Source organism: Excalfactoria chinensis, chromosome 9 (assembly GCF_039878825.1).
Source record: "Excalfactoria chinensis isolate bCotChi1 chromosome 9, bCotChi1.hap2, whole genome shotgun sequence".
Lineage (NCBI taxonomy): Eukaryota > Metazoa > Chordata > Aves > Galliformes > Phasianidae > Excalfactoria > Excalfactoria chinensis.
The window spans coordinates 499173-517838 of NC_092833.1; the positions used below are offsets into that span (position 1 = coordinate 499173).

Consider the following 18666-nt stretch of genomic DNA (forward strand, 5'->3'; position numbering starts at 1 on the left):
AAGTGTTGTTACATTTTGTCATACCTTTGATTACTGGTCTTTTGACTACATGGTAGCGGATGATGCTCAGAAAATACACTGTGTGCCCGTTGCCATTCTGGAGTAATGAAAAGCTGCTCAAAAGGAGAATACCAATACCTTAGAGACCCCATTACTAGAAATGGAAATGAGAGATTTTCATCAAAGGGCAGATTGAAATGAATATGAATGCTGTGCTCTGTCTGCCAGCCCCTCAGCATGTGCTGTGGTTGAAGGAAGGGAATCCTGCTTCCTCTTGAGCCAGACTAAATCTGCACATGCTGCTACTGAAATGGCTCGGAGGGCCTGCTGAATTCATCAGCAACTGCTGCCTGTGATCTTTTGTCTGGTAAAAACACCTATGGTAAAAACAGTACTTGTTAGCATCTGATCATCAAATGCTTTTCAAAGGCTCCTTTGGCTAAGCCCACCCTGATGTGACCTCTCCTCTGCTGACTGTAAGGTCCTTCCAGTAAACTGTTTCCAAAAGAGAGCTGGAGCTCAGAGCCTGGGGCTGGTACATAGAGCTCTTTGAAAGGCACAGCTGGAACAGGAGTGGTAACTACATCTGCATCACAAGATACTGAGGGTTGTAAAATAAACACCCTATCCTAGAGTTTAAATTTCCACTGAGGAGCCTGTCTCCAAGGCTGGAATTTGTCACTGTTAATACGTACTGAAATCCAGGGCTGTAGGTCGTAAACAGCTGTGTGTCTGTCCAGTGGGTCCCTGCTACTGCTTGTCCCTCCTAATGAGCAGCTCCTTCTTTCTGGACTGTGCCTGTGCAGTGTGGACAGGCAGGGCAGGACAGCTCATTGTCTTACTGTGGCTTCTTGAACCCATCCAAAGCACAGCAATGCATCAAAGCTGTCATACGTAATAGTTTTTAACAGGAAAGCCTGCAAAGAAAAAGCCACTGACACTTCCACATGCACACACCTGCTGTCACGTATTTGTTAGCAGTATACAAAAACACTGAATTTTCCTTCAGGTTGGTGCCTTTAGGTTCAGCATTTATTTTCCTCTGTCCTGCTCTGCCCATGCAAACCAATTTAGAATTTTACTTGTCTTAAACAAAACCCGTTGTTTCAAATTAAGGATCTGGAGTTCTCGCTGCCAGAACAACCAATCTGGCAGTTGCTTTTAATAATACAAGCCTCTTTCAGGACTTGTAAGCTCTGATATTTGCATGGTTTCAAAGCAACACCTCCTGGCAAGCTGTGGTACTGCTTCTGCAGGCAGAGACCTTGGGTTTACATCTGACAGAACAGCCCAGCTCAGGGACCTTCAGCAACAGCCCTTGTTGCTTAGCATGCGAAACGCCCCTTGATCGACTCAATCCCTACATCTTCCACTGGCGAAGGAATGAAAAAGGGCAGTGTTTTCTGTTTTCTCTCTGTATGAGCAAACATAAACTCTCAGTGCTGTCACACAGATCTTGTCCCCCTCCTCCCCTCTTTTTTTTCTTATACTACATGGGCTATTTACAGTGAGTAACATCACTAGAAACAGTGTAGGACTTGATCCAAAGATCTGATGTCAGCAAACAGGAGGTGTTTGCTCCCATCCCTCTATACTGTAGTATGGACTTCAGTAGCTATCTTTTCCTTCTGATTTTACTCTCTACTCTAGCCCTGCATAAGTCTGACAGGCAGGAAATTGAATTGAGAATGGAAATTGAGAATATTTTCAGAAAACATCATTAATTTAAAGTCTTAGTAACTCCTTCAGTGTATCTTAGTCCCTTAGCATTGACGCAATGTCACTGTCTTTATGGGCCAGCAAAAAGACCATGAAGTGGAAGCATCACAGAAAAGCACTAATGAAGATAATTAAGTAAGCTCCCTTATTTGATATATCTATGCACAGCTTAGTGCAGTGTTCTGCTGTGTTAGAATCAGCATGAAATAATCCAGCATGAAATAATCCAGGATAACGTGAGGAATCAGGCATGAAGAACGCCAGGCAATTTATACAGGCTGAGATATAATGTAAATACTCACATCCTTACTAGAAATAAAAACAATGCAAGGCATTGCAGAGAGCTGTTTCTAGAATGAGGTGTGGAAAAGTGTTGGCAATGATGATAAGAAGATGTATGTAATCAATAAGTGTTTCTATTCCCCATCCCAGGCTGCAGGATGCTCTGTTGGTGTACTGCCAGTGAAACACTTTTCTGTCCAGTAGTGAAGTATGATGTTAAAAGCGTCTGTGAAAGACCTGAACATCTGGTTTGGCCATGCAGGCTGCATCGTCATGTTTTGAGAGAACTGGCAGAAAAAATGCTCATATCACAGAATCATAGAATGGTTTGAACTGGGTTGAAAAGGACCACAGTGATCATCTCATTCCAACCCACCAGACCAGGCTGCCCAGAGCCACATCCAGCCTGGCCTTGAATGCCTGCAGGGATGGGGCATCCACAGCCTCCTTGGGCAACCTGTTCCAGTGTGTCACCATCCTTGGGTTAAAAACTTCTTCCTAAGATCCAACCTCAACCTCCCCTGTCTCAGTTTCAAACCATTCCCAAATGATGCATCTGTTAGTGCTGGTATTGCTAAGCCTCCCAGAGCAAAGCTTGGAAGGAATGCAACAACCTCAGCCCACCCCACCGTGCCCACTGCCCACATCCCTCAGTGCCACATCTCCACGGCTCTGAACACCTCCAGGGTCAGCAGCTGCCCCAGCTCCCTGTGCAGCTGTGCAGTGCCTCGCTGCTCTGTCTGAGGAGGAATGTTTCCTAATATCCAACCTGACCTTCCCCTGGCAGTACGTAAGGCTTGTACCACGGCCTGGCTGATGGCAGTGTGGAGGAACCCAGCCCGTGCTGGTCTGATTGCGATGCACTGCTGCACTGCAGATAAATCATGACCTGCTCAAATTGCTCTCTGTCATAAGTGGGCAAGACTGGAAACAGCCATCGCTGAGCCTAGGAGCAATGCCCCAGGTGGCACGCTTCTGTCCACCATCCCATTGGCAGCTGTGGAGCCGGGCAGGGTCTGTCCTTCATTCCAGTGTCCCGCTTATTGGGGTTGGCACTCACTTCGAGCTCAGCTCCCCTCCGCCACCCCCGAGGTGCCCCCGCTGGGGACTGCCGGCTCCTCAGCCTCCATCCTCAGCGCCCGTCCCGCGCCTGCGCCAACACGGCGGCCGGAAGCGGCGGGGCGGCAGGAGCGCAGCAGGATCCCGGCGGGAGCGGCGCAGGTAGCGGCGGGTCGGGCTCACCGAGGGGCGGCTGGTGGGCAGGAGGTGCGACGGCTGAGGCGCTGCTCCGGGCAGGGGGGAAACCGGGCCGTGCTCCGGCCGAGCCGGGAGCTGCCTTGTTGTAAGGCCGTATCTCCCAGGTTGACACGCACGACAAAAAGAAGTTTAACGCGTTGAAGGAGCTGAAGTTGTTTGCATGGCGGCGGTAGCCGGGGGTGCGGGCTGACACTGCCTGCCAACGGCTTTGGGGCGTCCGCGGCACGTCGCCTCCTCTTAGCGGGCGGGTGGAAGCGTTTGGGTACGTCTGCAGGCAGCCCCGAAGCGGATTATTGCTGTGTCGTAATCCTGTCTGGACGGAACGCTTCGGAGGCCGTGGGCAGATGGGAACATCTCCGCGCGCTCCGGTGCCGTGCTGCCATCATCGGCTTTAACAAATGCCTGCCGTAGTTTCAGTGGTTTTGTGGGCTCTGTCTCGGTGCTGTGAGCAACGTGCCCGCAGCATGGAGCAAAGGAAGGGAAACGTGGGGAGAAAATGGGTTGGAACCCATCACCCTCCCCTCTCGTGGGAGTTCTGTTGCGTGACAGTGTTGAGGTCGCCTTATTGCCTCGTGTTCCGTCCTTCTGCCCTCTAGTTGTACTGTGCCAAAGGTAGGCTGGCCTTACACCTGTCTCCTTCTCAGAGCAGAATGGGCAAATAAAGAGAAATACTGTTCTCAGCAGTAGTCTGGAGGTGGGTTTGGTTCCTCATTCCAGCTCTGTTTGAGCCGTGAAAGCTTACACTGCTCGGTAACTGTGTCAGTGAGGGTACAGTGTCAGGAGAGAAGGCTTATGGTAACATTGCTGCTGAGAAGGGCAGCTCTATGCACCTCCTTCCCATCCTCCCGTTACCTCCTTTCATTGCCTCTCGGGTGTGAGTGCCTGCGTGGCTGGCCGGCTCCCTGCTGGCAGCGCTCAGCGCTGGATGGAAGCGCAGTGAGCACAGGCTGGTGTGTAAGCGGGAGCGGCAGGCCCGCCCAGCTGGGTACTGCTGGGATTCCAGGCTTTACAGCAGCTTCTCAAAGCGTGCCCGAGGCTGCGGTTCCTTGGACAGGTGAGCTGCCCTCCTGGCTTTGCTTTTCCTTATTCTTATTTCTTGAAACTGGAAAATCTTGTTCCCTGCTCCCCTCTGGCCCCGCTTGGTTTAGTTAAAGCTGGGCAGCACTGTCTGTCTCCTTATTTCATTGTGGGCCAGTATTCTCAGCCCCATCTCACCCCACAAAAAGCGGTGTAGATGTTTTTAGCTTGTTTCCTGGAAAGCATTACATTTGGAGTCAGTCAGCTTTAGCATCAGAGTGGAAAAGGCTGGAAGTGCAGCACTGCAGAAATATATGAAATTTACCTATAGTGATGATTGCCGATAAGAATCATTGCTGAAGCTGGTGTTCAAAACAGTACAAATGGGGGCACTTGGGGGAAAAAATGAATAAGGCACATTTAGATAAAGAAAACAGCTGGTAAAACAGTTGGAATGGAGTCAACAGGTAATTGCTCTGTATGGCTTTTGATTGGAATCTTAGTTTTAGAGCTGTGTGAGACATCAGAAAGATCTCTGCCTGGACTGAGAATATCAGCACTAATTTCCATTGGAGCAATGCAAAGAGCATTGCTGGGATCTAAACGTGTTGCACTAAGGCTAAGAGCAGACTTGCTGCCTGGAAACAAACATCAGCCTCCATGCTAATCGTATTATTTCTAAGTCTGTGGTGGTACAGCAGTTTGTAGATTTTATCCAGGTATTTAGTGGAGCTTTGTCTTGTGAAGTCCAAGAAGTTTATGTAAGATTTGGTGTGACAAAGTTTAATGGCAGGATTGCAGTGATAAAATGCTTTTACTTGAGCTTCCAGAACTCCGTGTGCTTAGGTTGTAAATGACTTTTGCACTGTAGCCTCTCCCCCCACCCCAAACCCGTTCTGAAGTACATTGCTTTCATCTCCTTTCCTGGGAGTATTCACTTTTGGGTCCTCTATTAAAATTATTAGAACTAAAACTTCACTGCTGTCCTTGTAGAGTTTATCTTTACGACTCCTCATAAAGAAGATAAATTGCCATTGATTATTCTTGGTTAGAAGAGATAGTGTAAGTAGGCTCCTATATCCAATGCTTTAGGTGGGTCCCCACAGCACAGTGCTGAAGTTAAATATTTACTGGTTGCGTAGGACTTTGGTCTTGTGAAACCCTTATGAACATCAGTTGCTGGAGCCAGGGGGGAAGTACTGTGCCAAAGATAATGACAAGGTAAAAGTCTCACCCTCCAGATTGGAACAGTTTGCTCTCCCCAACGGCTAACCTTCACCTGGAGGCTCGGCTTCCTTCCACACAAATTAGATAGAAGTTAATTGAAACACCTTTTCCAGACAAGTATGAAATAAGAATATAAAAGGTGTTAGTTTTTTTGGGGGGCTTTCATTTTGCATTGTGATCTTAAAGCATCCTGTAGTACACTGGTGTCAGCTGTTGGTAGTCTCTGCTGCGTGGTGTGAGCAGGTAATTGGGGTTGTATTCGTGGTGAAGTGACTCGAGTCTGCCTTTGCCATGTCTGATCAGCTTTCTCATCTAACTCTTTTTTTTATGCTTAAACATACCTACTTCTAGCTGGAAGAAATGCCTGTTAAGATAGCTGTCACGAGGCCATGGCTCTTCCTTCCAGCACAGAAAGCTATTTGGTTTTAATATACATTGTAACTTGGAAAACAGCAACAACAACCAAACCGAGAAAAAAAGTATCCTTATCCTTGTAAGCATTAGCTTTCAAGTAGGAACTAAGCATGCTTGCTCTAATGTTTTCACCCTACTCCATGCCTCTTTCCTTACAGTGGTCTAAAAGGGGACTGATAAACTGCTTTGAAAAGAGGAGAATTCCTCTGGAACTGATGAGACTAGATGCGTTCCTTGGTGGTGTGACATGTCTCAGTCTTCAGTGCTTTGCTGTGGGCAGCCCAGCATGAGACGCCAAGCACTGTAACCAGAGAACTCATTTCTTGAGCTAAGAGGCTTTGTCAGTGTGAGGCATCTCAGACTTTCTTGTTTGCCCCATGAGGAATAGGAGCTCCAGTTAATCAGGAGGAAAAAAAACACCATCAAAAAACTCACTACAGCTGAAAAGTCCTGCTGATGTACGGTGCTTTAGGTAAAGGAATTTCTGTGTGCTGCAGTGGTAAGAAGGTTTGAGTTACTCATGAAACAGCTGATTCCTTGCATATGTTTTTGGTAACTCTGCTGGTTGTTTTTGCCTGCCAGAAGAAATGTTTTGTTTTAGCTGTAGCGTTGTGTTGATAAGTCCTGCCTTTCTACTTACTCACTTTGAAACCTCTCCCTAGATGTGATGGACAGGAGTTGCCTCCGGCACAGTCTGTGTCTGTTCCGCAACATAGAGATGTCTGTGAAGAGCTTGAGGAGCAAAAGGCAGCTCCAGTTTTAAGCATTTCCGTTCTCTTTTACCTCTCTGTGAACTTGCAGTCAGGATGTGGTTCATCTCAGGTGTGTTTATACTGAATTCTTGGTTTCAGAGGTGCATGGGTGCTTAGCGTAACTGAGATCAGGATTTAGATTGAACTCCAGATGGTGATCAGAGGATTACTTGGAGAGCTGATTATGAGAGTTCTTTGTATAAGTCTCATGCCTAACTAAAAAGTTACATCACTAAGATTTCTCTTTAATGAGTCATCAGACAATTTAATGGGGAAGAAAAAACAACCACCACCTTCTAAACTTTCCCATGAAGCTGGTTTTTCCCTTAGCCCATCTGGCTCCTATTGAGCTGTACCCCAGCACTTGCAGGCTGCTTTAATAGATACTCATTTCCTGACTCTGAGGACGACATCTATGATATCTTTGATGTCTGGATATCTTTTTCCTCTGCATTCGTGGCCTACGTTTGTCCTTGTGTTCATCCACCAAGTGTGAGTGTACTGCTGTGGTGTGAGCTGTGAACAAAGAGCGTTGTCCATTCTGTGTTCCAAAGTAGAGTCCACTGCATTTGTGTGTGCTATTTTTGGAGTTTTCTTAGAAGAGAAGGTGGTAAGTCTGTCTGACTTCAGAGCCAAGTTAAGGGGAAAGTAGCAATGCAAGCAGCAAGTGGGTGAGAAAATGCTCTTTTTGCTCCTTTTGTCTTGCCAGGAAACATCTTGTTCTCTTCTTCAGGTTTGTGAACTGCTGCTACTCTTTTCTTAGCTCAACAGATTTGCCCATCAGCTTGCAGATAAAGGCCAATGCTCCTGGCATCTGCAGCTCTGGATTGCTGTGCTGGCACCACTCGTCAGGCTGCATTGTCACTGTCTTGTTTGGTGCCTGGTACCGTGACCGCCACAGCTCGGGCCTTTGCTCAGTGTCCCTGCTGTGTTAGCTTAGTACTAACAGCAGTGATGCTCCCTCAGTTAGCAGTGCCTGTCTCTGGACTGTTTGAGTGTTTCCTGAAGAGCAGTTTCCCACCGGTGCTGTGTATCCAGCTCTGTTGCTGGCCTCAGATCTACCAGGAGCTTAAATACTGCTGGAACAGTAGCGGTGTTGGGCTCCCATGCTGGTGGTGCCAAGGACCACAGCAGGCAGTAGCCTAATTTCCTTAGCATTATTTGTTTCCTGCCTGTTTGCTTTACAACAACCAGACTTTCTTTGTGGCATTGCTCAGTGGCAGAGCGAGAATGTTTAAAAGTTTTTTTTTAGTCATGGGCCTGCTTGGAAGGATTCTTTTCATCCCATCCTAAGCAAAGGTTAACATAGCAGCTGGATGACTAAGAGTGCTTTGACCTTCCGGATTCACTTACCAATGTAGTACTTTTTTAATGGGTTATTGTACTTGAGGAATGCAAATGACCTGTAGTTTCGATGTACCTGCCTATCAATCAGTGAGGGAGGAAGCAGTGCTGCTGGGTAACTGATTTGTTGTGTTTTTGTGATGAGAGGCTCCTCCTGCAGCCTGCTCATCACAAGATTCTTCAGAGGTATTGGCTGCAAGCTAGATTATATTTATGTTCAATCACCCATTGTTTTCTCCTGGGGGCAAGAGCTGCTGGGGAGGAATAATGGAAACTCGATGGGAGTGGTTTAATACAGTTATGTTTGGGAGCTCAATGAGGTGACTGAATAGGCAGTCAGCTGTGGGGTTTTGTACATCTGACCCCGAACAAGCTGCTGCTGCTTGTGGGTTCTGCAAAGCATAATGGTGTTGTTTTATGTCAGATTCCCTCTTGGCTAACAGATCCTTGGGGTCTTCTGCCAGTTTTGTGGGAGATCTGTATAGTTACACCACTGAAAAATGGGTTACATTTTGAATTCATGTGTTGGATTCCATAGGCTGAGTTCTTAACCCTTAAACCAGTGTGCTGTCATTGTTACCAGGAAAAATACTGGTAGGAAACCTGCCCAGCCAGAAGGCTGTTTTCCCCTTTATGTGTTCAGTGAGCTCAGTGCTTTTGTCAGAGGTGACAAGAATTCATACTCCTTATTTTTTTTCCTGTGAAGTCAAGCTTTCTCCTAATTGCTCTTTAAGATTTCATTACAGTCTTTTACAGAAACTTTGCGTGTCCGAGGTGTGATTTACCACACTTGCATGTTGAGCGAAGACTTTTTTTGTTTCATTAGGGGATTAAATCTTCCAGATTCTCTTAGAAGCCACTACTAAGAGCAGGGCTATTGCCAGAGCTGCTTGGAGGTGCACTAGAGGCTTCCATGAGCTTGTTTATGCTTTGTGGGATAAGTATGCCCCTTCGCCCCCTGGGCCAGATCAAATGATGCTGAGAGTTTTAATGAAGAGCTCTTCCAAGTCTGATATCACTCAGAATGAACCTCTGTGTTCTTGGTGTAGTTACTCACCAAGCACTGAGACTCTGCAGAGTCATCCAGGAATGAAACTGCACTTTGTGGAGCTGTACTGGGGTTACTGTCTGTGCGGAGGGCTCTGGTGCTTGTTTCTAGATAGCTGCAAATGAGTATCTCCAAGCAGGGCTTTGTGCTTGTGTTGTGTGCTCTCGGGGTTCCTTGGTGGCACAGAAATGCTGCTTGTAAGTGTTTGGCATTCTTTAGTCTATCTTGGCTGTCTGGCACACCACTCTCACTCTCTTCTGACTCTAGCAGAAAGGTGAGAAGAACTGAGAGCTGGGAATACACACCAAACCTGCCTACTTGAGAACCTGCAGAGAGGTGTGGGACTTGTCCAGCAGCTGGGGCCAAAGAGGGTAAATCTCTTGGGAAGGTTTCATCTCCTGCAGTCTGGTGTAGCAGCACGTGTTTAGCTGGAGTTGCTGGGAAGTAGCTGTCTTTTCCTAGGCTTCCTGGCTGCTGGGAACCTTGTGAATGTGACCTGAGTAAACTAGAACAGATGGAGGGTTTCACTGCCTTGGCTAGCACTGTGTGACCCTTTCATGGACACTGCAAAAGGGCAGCCTACATAATAGTGATAAGAGAAGCCGCAGGACATGCTGTGTTGAATTTTATCTGCCTAAATAGCTGCTAGTCCAATTCCATTAATGCTTGCATATTTAATAAACTTTTACTGTTGGATTTTAATGAGTTGGCAGTTATCTCTGAACATCCAGCTGCAGCTCTCACACAGTCTAGGGGGCTCTCGGATGCGGATATCTCTCACTTAGAAGTCATGCGGCCTCTCCTTGGGCAGTCAGTGCTTGGCAGGCTGTAGCGTGCTTTGATGTAGGTTGTGCTGATGTGCAGGAGCAACAAACTTCATAATGTAGTTGGTGTCCTGGGGGGGGGCTTTTCAGGGGAGGAATCTTTTAAGACTCTGAATGTAAGATCGTGACCTTGGTTAATCTCATAGTGAACCATTTATGGAACTGGGATGATTTTTGCTAGCGCTTGAATTACTTTTGGTTGCAAAATGGGCCTGTTATGAAATTTGTTTCTAAGGTGGTGTTTGCTTGTTTACAGTCTGAATGTTTTGACTTTGTGTTTCCAAGCTCATTTTGCAAACCTGCATCAAAGTCTCAAAACCTCAAACAGGTGAAGTGCTCTTCTTGTGTTGTGCAACTGGAATTGAGTGTCCCTAATGAGGCCAAGGAATCTCATCTATTACTGAGGAAACCTTGGTGGAATTAAGTGGAGGAGTTTGATGTTGGTACTTTGGAAATAAACCTAAGCATAGTGAATAAATGTCACAGAATCAGTTGTAGGGGTTGGGAGGGATCTCTGGAGCTCCAGACATCCCTGTAGCCCTCCAATGGGCTCACCCCAGCACTTCTCTGTCTGGCACCGGGAGCCCAGAACTGGGCACAGTTTTGGCCTCACCAGGGCAGAGCAGCGGGGAAGAACTTCCCTCATCTGCTGGGCACACTCTGTGCTATGCATCCTGGGGTCCCATAGTCCTTCTTGGCCACAAGGACACACTGCTGGCCACCAGGACACCCAAGTCCTTCTCTGCAGAGAGGCTGTGTAAAACAGGTTGCCCAAGGAGGTTATGGATGCCCCATCCCTGGAGGCATTCAGGGCCAGGCTGGATGTGGCTCTGAGCAGCCTGGTCTGGTGGTTGGTGACCCTGCACATAGGAGGGGGTTTGAAACTGCATGGCCATTGTGGTCCTTTTTAACCCAGGCCATTCTGTGACTCTGAAAATGCAGCAGACAAGGTGAAGAGGGACTGTCAGTAGTACAGTGTAATTCTCAGCTCTGGTACCGGTGGGACTTTAAAGTCACTTATCCATTCCTAACCTTCAGGGTAAATTCTTAATATGCTACTGTAAAGCAGATAGTAAATGTGTAAACTCTGAGGGTCACAGGGGTAAAGCAAGGAGTCCTTACTGCTTCCTTTGAGATAAGTCAGCTGAGTTGTTCAGTAACTGACTATCAGGTTGGTTTTAGGTGACCTTTCAGTGTGCCAGGCAAAAAGAAGGAAAAATGTAATGTTTATGTAAGGTGGTATCATTTTCTGAGAGCATGCTGTGTTTTAAATTGAGATTCTTTTTCTGTCTTCAGAATACCTGTTTGTGAGAGGAACAGCAAAGAAACGTAAGTGCAAAAACTGATGGACCGTTACATCATCCAAAATGAGCCTGTTCACGCGTTTCTACTGGAAACTAGCATGTCTTGAAGGTGAGTAGGTTTTGTTTGTGACAGATGAGCTGTTTGATGCTTTGGGACTTGACCATCAGTCATCCCAAAGATAGTGTGCAGCTGCTTCTGTGGGAAGGCACTGCCCGTAGAAGCATGCTTGTGAAGCGATGTGTTTTGCCATTAGAAGAGATATCTGGGAAGTAGGTGTATTTTCTACCGTGTGGATGAATTATTGTTAATTTCTAAACTCTTGGGGGAAAAAAAAATGGAGTGCTTAGTGAAGGGGATGGAGTTTATGGGAACTGTTGAGTCACAGCCTGAGCCACTGATTGAACACCTGGGGAAAAGACCCAGTCAGCCCTGGGAGCACAAGTGAAAGCTTGGCTCCACCTCTCTTAGACCTCATTTGAAGGGCTGATTGCCACTGGGGAAGGATCTCTGGTAGGGGTTCTCTCCCTTGTGGAGTTTTCCCTGTGAGCCTCATTCTTCAGAGACGGGTGAGCACTTTTTCTTTTAACACCTTTCCGTTGCAGTAGTCCCTTTGTCATTCCACCTCCTGTATCACCATTCCACCCTGTTGATCTTTCTGATTGTTATGTGGAACATGGATAATTTCTGGGGGGTGAGGGAAGCAAAGTTGTTTTACTTGCAGGATGAGAAAGTTAAGTTTGCAAGGCAAACTTCAGATTGCTGACTGTATTAAATTAGATAAGGCTTTTTCAAGTTCAGTTGCAGTCATACCTCAAGTGATGTTATCATTGCTCAGAGCAGCTGAAGAAGAATGTATGCTGTCAGGGACGGTAAATTAATTTCCCCAAAGTAAAGAACACTGCACTTCAATGAAATGAAATCCATCTTATTTTGTAGAGTTTGTGGTATCTTTTCTGTTATTTCTGTACTCAGCCCCTTAGGGCTGTGGGTGGTGACTGTACAGTGATGTTTTAAAATCCTTTAAGGATGGAAATCATAATAGGAAAAGTCACAAACAGTTAAGATTTAAAGCATGGTGATTTAGACTTTACTGTCACTTTAATAAGGATATAAAAGAAGCCTTGTGTTCTTTGCATGTGTTTTGTGTGTGTGTATATATATATATTATATATATATGTATATATATTTATATATATATATATAAATATATAAAAATTTACTGTTTTTCCAGCCTACACTTTCAAACTACACTAACCATTGAACTCGGAGTGCCCTACTTGCTTTCCACATTATGCATCTGTATTTATATAACCATCTTCAGTTATTTTTGGAGGGAAGGATCTTATAAGTTTGGTCTATGAATTCTGCACCACTAAAACTATCTGTATATTAATATCTGACATAAAATTGTTGTGACATTTGAGTGATTGCAGAAGTCAGTAGTTACACCTGATGCTGTTTGTGCATGCATGAAGGATGTTTAGGAGGCAAAATGTTATCTGTGAATCCTGTTGCTAGAAAAGTCTAGAAAACTGGGAACCTGGGAAACTTGGAAGTGTTTATTCTGGTGTGGTCTGTACTTCTGTGTTCATGTAGATCACCTGGTCTTCCTCGTGCTCTGTGCCTTCTGCTTTTGCATCTTGGTGGAAAGTGCAATGTTAGTCTCTGGAGAAAGACTGTGTGAGAATGAGGAAAGAGACTGTGAAAGAAGGATGTTTTTCTTGCTACAAGGCTTCTTTGTTCTCTGAGGTCAGGAAGAGCTGAGCTCCCAGTCATTTCATAAGCTCTCCTGTTACCTGTTCACAGACTGTCGGTCTGTACACCTAAATGAATGGATTCTTCTCTGCATGAGTCATTAGGTGAATACCAGGTAGTGCTGGTATTCTGATACTGTCTGCTTTGAGTGCTCCAGCTTCTTGTTTGTAGTTGACTAGCTAGTTTCTTACCTCCTATCACAACTTCAGCAGCTTTTTTCAGCATGGGATCTTCTCACGTTGCCGTGGTAGGGAGAGATCTCCATTGGTTCTCCTTGCTGTTCTGGCCTTGTTAGGGTACGTATTTTCAGCAGTAGCTGGAAAAATATTTGGAGATGTTTCCATTAAAACAGTTGGTACTGATTCTTGGCTCTAAGCCTCCTCTTGATCAGAGGCAGCATTGTGGTTAGCCAGATGGCCTGCAAGCTGGATCTGCTGTGTGTTCTGATTGCGTCCCTCCTGCAGGACAGGACACTGAAGGCAGTACTTCTCTGGCCTCCTCCCCTGGGAGTACCAAGGCATGCTGTGTTCGGAGCTGTCACTGCAGCAGGAGGTGTCAGCACTTTGTTTCTGCTTGACTGCCTCAAAGGATGGCTGATTGCTGCAGATAGGGCTTTAGGACTGGAGAGCTGTGAGCTGTGCTTCTTCAGCAGTGGCCTTAGCCAAGGGTGGCTGAGCACTGGTGCCATGTCACTGCCTCCCAGAAGAGGAGGTTTGCAGCTTACATGTGGGGGCAGGGCACTGCGAGTATCTGCACTCACCGAGAAGCTTTGCTGGGAGGGAGTAGGGCATGTGCTGCTCTCCAGCCTGTGCAGGTGCTCTAAGACTTGCTTGCATTTAGATGTGGGATAACCACTCGGTTTTGTTGAGGCTGTGGATTTATGCCCATTTGTCATGTGAGTGACAGCAGCTTGCTTCTGTCCTAAGAATAAGACCTTGCATAGACATAGGGGTCCTGATTAGTTTCTGTCCTTTGTCTTTCTGTCCCTAACAGCATCACCTGTGGCCTTATAGGAATTGCCTCAGTGTTTTTGGTATCAGTGTTCTTTTCTCCCCGAGAGAATCATTTGTCACCAATTTAATGCAACTCTTGCCTAAATTTGGACAGTTTGAACATGGGGCAAAGGCTCACAAACCAGATGATGCTGTCCAGCCAGAGTCCATTGCCATCCATCTGTACTTTCTCTTGTAGAGAAATGTTTCCAATGCTGGATGGATGAGTCCATTTTTGGGGGAGCTCTCGAGCCGAGCAGGGACTAAAGATGTGAAGGAAAGCTGCATAAACCCTTAGATAGTCCATTGTCACTACTGTTGCTTCCTGCAGGGCATTGGTTATCCCCTTCAGCCAAGGGGAGCTATCCTAGCCATCACTAGAGATCATTTTTGGAGATCTTAAGGATTTCATGTTATAAGCAGAAACTGTAGTAGACACAACTCGTTTATGGTACCAGTAGCATAACAGCCAGAGACAAACACCAAGTTTCCTAGAGGAAGATCCATCAGACTCATCCCCACATTGAATTTATAGCTGCTGTCGATGCTGGGGCAGTGAATTTGACAGCTCGGTTGGTAGATGTACACAGATTTGTTTGGATGCTTCATTTGCTGTGTTGGGAACCGTTTTGCTTCAGCGGGGTGTGAAGTATTGCTGCTGGGATCTGATAGCCTTCACTTAATGGTGAAGCGGGCTGCTCTGTCAATATCTGCCTGAGACCTGATGCTCTTAGAGCTGATTTACGCAGCCACCGCCCCTTGATTAGCTCTCTATGAACAACACTTTAGGGCTCCCTGATCTGGGATCTCACTGTGTCAGTCTGCAGCCTGCTTTAGAGCATCCGGACTGATGGCCAGTGTGTCTGCTTTCTATTAAGTTCTGCTATGAAGGAAATCCATTTTGGTTAGCAGAGCACATTATGCTGCCACTTAGTTTGGTAGCTTTAGTAGCTGAAGTATCACACAGATTGTTGCAGTGTTTTTCTCAGCTTCCAGAGTATAAGAATTCTTATGGTAAACATTTTTCCTACGTTTCTATGTTGAGTGGACATATCGCGCGATGTTGGATTGCATTATGGCCACATGTAATGTTGAGCTATGTAAGTGTGGGAAAGGTGCAGCATTCACTTTGCTGCAAAATGGCCAGCTAGCATTATTTGTCTGCATGTCATCTTATCAAATAAGAAGATATTGTTTCTCCAGAACATTTGCACTTGCCATCTTGAAATAGAATTACATTTCTGTTAAACTAATGTGTTTACTCAACACTACTGAGTAAAGGAGAAGTTTAGTGTCATTGATAAGGTACTTGGTTTATTTAACATCTGACTCCCTCCATCCCCTGGTGCATAAGCACTGCAATATGACTTGTGTCGAGATAACCGTGTTGGGAGAGGTCCTCAAGTCTTCTGCTCACATATGTGTTCCCACACTTCATTTTTCCTTGAAATCTAAACGCTGTCTTTGAGTTGATGGATCTTTTTAATCTCAGGCAAAAAGGAGCTCTGGTTTTATCTCTTAAATTAAGCAACATTGATAAAAGCAGCCAGGTTACGCCGGAGTCAATGCGATGGTAATAAATTCCTTCCGCTCTTTCTTCAGCCACGATGAAAATGGAAAGGGCTAAATTTACTGCTGTTCTTCAGACCTCTTTGTACAGTGCAGGAGAAAATTTAGCCATTTTGACCTTCCTCTGACATGTGTAGTCAGTGAAGATGAGGGCAGAGAAAGCCTTCGTCAAAATAAATGAAGTGGATGTTGGGCTTTCTGACATTGTTACTAATGCATTCCCTTGTGCTGCAATTGAAGTGGAAGCCTGCGAGGCCAAGTGCAGGCAGTCTCAGCTGCTGTTTAGTACAGCAACACATCGGTTTCAAGCAACACTTTGGTTTCAAGCTGTTTCTGTTTTTAATGCTTTAATGAGATGCATGCTTGCTGATGCAGAGGGTGCACAGGTTTGTTATACTACCTGTGCTCTAACTGCAAGGAAGGTGGCAAGAGTTCCCACTAGCAAACCCTCCACTGGGTTTGTTATGCTGACCTGGTCTTGACTGCAGCAAGGACATTGAATTCGTAATCTCAGTGGTGTCTTTGTACAGGAGGTGACAGCTCAAGGTGCAGGGGGGTTCCTGCTAGTGGCAGGGATGTGGGGGGACCTGCTGGCAGCAGCCCTTATGGGGCTCTATGATTATAGCAGACCCTGTATTTGCTCTGTCCTGTACTGATCTCAGCCTTCTGCTAGCTGTTTCCAGCATCAGGATAGCAAAGTGCATGCTGCAAAATGAGCTGGTGTTGACCTCCCTGCTTGTCTTTGGGAAGTATTGCACTCTGAGAACCTGAGCACCATAACTGAGTGGTGAGCTTGAGTCAAGGTGGGTTCTTTCAAGTGCAGACTCTGAGCAATTGAAACCAGAGTGAGAGAAGAGTTGCGAAATCTAGCCCGTGTGCCCAAAGGAAAGGCTCAGTCTGGGTGCCCTTTTCTTACAGGAGGTAGCAATGCACGTACCTAGCAGGCTGTCTCTTGCAGTTAAATATTGGCAATCTATGGGAAGTGGCATCTGAACCAATGCAGGCGGTTTGCTTTCTTACAGTGCATAAAAGACAACTTCATTTTGTTGTTCGGCACCAGAAATGACAAAGCTGTGCAGTACAATTAGAATATATGTCACAAAGGTTTTTGTTTTGATTTGCTCTGAAAAGAGCTCGTATCCTCAGTGGTACACATGCTGTGGTTTGCAAACTGCTCTGCCATGGGTGAGGTGATCCCAATTCTAAAGAAACACTTTGTACCCATAGGAAAAACAGACGTGCAGTGACATTGGTGCTGGGCGTTGGATTGAGACAGAGTTAAGGTCTGCTTACACATCCATCTCTTTGGCTTATTGGGACCTCTCAGGAAGAATGCTGCCACACAAACATCATCATACATAGCTATGAACAGAACCTTCTCAATTTTGTTCATGCTGGGGTATTTCTATGCAGAAAGAAAGTGGATCTGAGTAGCAGTGAATGCGATGGCTATAGACATGGCCGGTAATACTGGGTGATTATATTAAACTATGAATTGAAGGGAACATTAGAATGGTTGCCTGAGGCACCAGTGTGACTTTTTAGTGCTCTGGATGGTTAATATGGAATAGCCGCACTGCTAGGACAGAGGAGCCCAGAATAATTTTCCTTGTCCTAGTTAAGTCAAGAACTATTAGAGCAGTGGAAATAAGGTTTCAACAAGAGGAGGAAAAGGGGTGAGGGAAGCATCAGTTCTCACTCTTACTAGTTAGAGGGAAAAGTACACAACAGCAGCAGAGGTCAGAACTGCAAGAGGTGTGAGGAGCAGTGAACTACCAGTAAAACAGAAGTTAGGCTCATGATGCCAAAGCACATGAGTGGATTAGGAATTATTTTCACTCTTTCTGGTGCTTAAAAAAAAGAAGGAAAACAGCAAACTGCGTGCAAATGTGTGGTAGAGCAGGGAGGGCAGATGGATGTGCTCTTCTGAGCTGTGTGCTTGTCAGGGAAGGGTTCTGCTCAGTTCCTGACAGCTGGGTGTTGTGGTTTAACCCAGCAGGTGGCTCAGCATCATGCCATGGTTCCCTCGCTCCTCCCTTCCCATGGGATGGGGAGAGAATAAAAAAACTCAGAGTGGATCTCATGGGTTGAGATAAAAACTATTCAGACAGAAAGAGGGTAGCAATTGTGACCTGCAGTGGTGGTGTTTCCTCAGTGCTCGGGGTAGAAAAGGGGCAGCAGCTGAGAAATGCCAGTAAATAACCTCAGCTGCCTAGTGATGCTGAACTGTTTGGAGAAGTGATGGCAAGAGCTTTGTAATGTAACTTTTTCACCTCCTTGACCTCAGGCACGCTTTTCCCTATACTGTTTCTGTAATGCCTCCCAGTAATGCATGCAGGAAGGAAGAAGCTTGATCAACTTGTTTCTTACACAGAAGGTAGAAGACAAGCCCAGAGGGGAGGCAGAAGTGAGCATTTACTTCTTCTTAGCTGGCTCTTCTAATGGTCTAAAGAAAATTGTCCTTTGTGTCATCTGAAATGAGTTTCACAAAGCCCGAGGTAGAGAAGCCATATTTAGTGTCTGCAATCGGAGTCTTACTTTGTGCTTTTACTTTGATTACCTTTATTACCTTGGGCACTCGACAGGGGGAAGAAAGCCACGTTGTTCTGATTGCTTCATGTTTCCAAGATACCGGGGTGGTTTTTTTTGAAGGGTTTGTTCGACCTCTGAAGCAGAATTTGGTCTTTCTGGGAATCGTGTGAGAGCGAGTGATTGCCTGGAGCAAAAGAATACGTACTGAAACTGCAGTAGCAAAGACCTTGATCTCAAAGGCCACCTGCTACTGCTCTCCTTCTCTTCAGCCTTAAAGTTCACCAGGTTACAAACTCAGCTTGTCACCTTACTATACAATGGGTAGCAGTTGTGCAAAGATGAGCAGAATGATTTCTCAAGGATTACTTCCTGCTTATATCCCAGCCAGCAGTCTCCCTCCTGTGCAAACCTTGGTGTAGTCTTCAGAAGACATACTGAGTTGTCTTTTGGCCTTCTTTCTGGATTCTCCCTTTACTACTTAGTCTTTTGGGGGCCGGTGAGTAAATCCATGTCATCACATAGCTTTGGACCTTTGGGTTTGCAACCCAGTTAACACAGATAACTGGTAGAGTTGAATATTCAGTAACAGAACTTCAGCTGTTTTGTCCACAAATTGCTGTATATCGATC

General features: G+C 45.9%; 1 protein-coding gene across 2 annotated transcripts in view; it reads left to right on the plus strand.

The window, feature by feature from the left end:
* The first annotated feature begins 3161 nt into the window (after window positions 1-3161).
* Window positions 3162-18666, plus strand: part of MAP3K13 (mitogen-activated protein kinase kinase kinase 13) — a 67289-nt gene continuing 51784 nt past the window's right edge. The window contains exons 1-2 of one of the 2 annotated variants that reach the window (XM_072344156.1): window positions 3162-3222; window positions 11181-11297. The gene's annotated coding sequence lies outside the window, so the exon portion shown is untranslated. The other variant, XM_072344152.1, reaches the window with a different exon arrangement.